Below are 1,891 nucleotides of genomic sequence, written 5' to 3' on the forward strand. Positions count from 1 at the left end.
GTGTCTCTTTACCTTGTCGACAGTTTCTTTTGCTGTACAGAAGCTTTTTAGTTTGCTGTAGTCTCATTCATTTATTTTAGCTTTTACTTCCCTTGCCTTTGAGGTCAAATTTATAAAATCCTCTCTTTAAGTCCCAAGTCTATGAGTTTAGTTTCTATGTTTTCTTCTGTGTTTTTTATTGTTTCAGGTCATATATTCAAGTCCTTAATCCATTTTGAGTTAATTTGGGTGTGTGGTGATAGAATGAGTCTAGTTTCATTCTTTTGCAGGTGGCTTTCCAGTTTTCCCAGCATCATGAATTGAAGAGGCTTTCAATTCTCCACTGTATGTTTTTGGCTTTTTTGCAAAAATTATTTGCCTATATAAACATGGGTTTATTTTGGGACTCCAATTCTGTTCCACTTGTCCGTGTGTCTGTTTTTCTGCTAGTACAATGCCTTTTGAATTATTGTCACTTTGTAGTATAATTCGAAGTTGTGCAGAGTTATGCATCCAGCCTCGTTCTTTTTCCTCAGGATAGCATTGGTGATTTGGGGTCTTTTGTGCTTCCATACAAATCAGATGATTTTTTGGTTTTATTTCTTTAAAAATGCCAATGAACTTTTGATGGGGATTGCATTAAATCTGTATAATGCTTTAGGTAATAAGGTCATTTTAACTATGTTGATTCCAAGAACACAGAATTTCTTTCCATTTCTTTGTATCTTCTTTGATTTCTTTTAATAGGATCTTACAGTTTTCATTATATAGGTCTTTCACATGTTTCATTAGATTTCTTCCTAGGTATTTTATTCTATTTGATACAATTGCAAAAGGAATTTTTTTTTTCCACTTCTTTTTCTGACATTTCCTTATGAGAGTATAGGAACACTATAGATTTTTGAACATAGATTTTGTATCCAGAAATGTTCCTGTATTTGTTTGTTTCTAGTAGTGTTCTTGTGGAGTCTGTAGAGATTTCTATATAGAGAATCATGTCATCTGCAAATAATGAGAGTTTCACTTCTTCATTTCCTATTTGTATGCCTTCTATATCTTTCTCTTGCCTGATTGCACTCACTAGGACCTCTAATGTTATACTGAACAACAGTGGTGATAGTGGGCAGCCTCATATTGTTCCTGATCTTAGCAGAAAGATTTTTATTTTCACCATTAAGTATAATATTGGCTGAGGGTTTGTCATAGATGGCCTTTATTATATTAAAGTACTTTCCTTCTATATCAATTTTGTTAAGTGTTTTGATCATAAATGGGTGCTATATCTTGTCAATGCTTTTTCTGCATCTATTGGTAGGATCATACGATTCTTATTTATAATTTGTTTATGTGGCGTATTGCATTAATCAATTTGCATATGTTGAACCATCTCTGTGCCCCTGGGATTAAGCCCACTTGATCGTGGTGCACAATCTTTTTAATATGTTGTATTTGGTTCGCTAGTATCATATTTAGGATTTTTGCATCTGTGTTCATGAGAGATATTGGTCTGTAGTTTTCTTGTTTTGTGTTATCTTTACCAGGTTCTGGTATCAGGGTAATATTGGCCTCATAAAATGAGTTGGAAAATATTGTCTCATCTTGGATTTTTTGGTAGAGTTTGAGGAGAATAGGTATTAAATCTTCTTAAATGTTGAGTAAAATTAATTTACTAGTGAAGCTATCTGGTCCTGGACTTTTACTTTTTGGTAGGTTTTTGATTATTGTTTCAATTTCCATACTGCTGATTGGTCTATTTAGATATTCCAGATCTTCTTGATTCAGTCTAAGAAGATTGTATTTTTCTAAGTACTGGTCCATTTCTTCTAGGTTATTAAATTTGGTGTGATATACTTTTTCATAGTATTCTTATATGATCCTTTGTATTTCTGGGGTGTCTGTCGTAATTTCCACT

This window comes from Pteropus vampyrus, unplaced genomic scaffold (genome assembly GCF_000151845.1).
Source record: "Pteropus vampyrus isolate Shadow unplaced genomic scaffold, Pvam_2.0 Scaffold63, whole genome shotgun sequence".
In the NCBI taxonomy this organism is placed as follows: domain Eukaryota; kingdom Metazoa; phylum Chordata; class Mammalia; order Chiroptera; family Pteropodidae; genus Pteropus; species Pteropus vampyrus.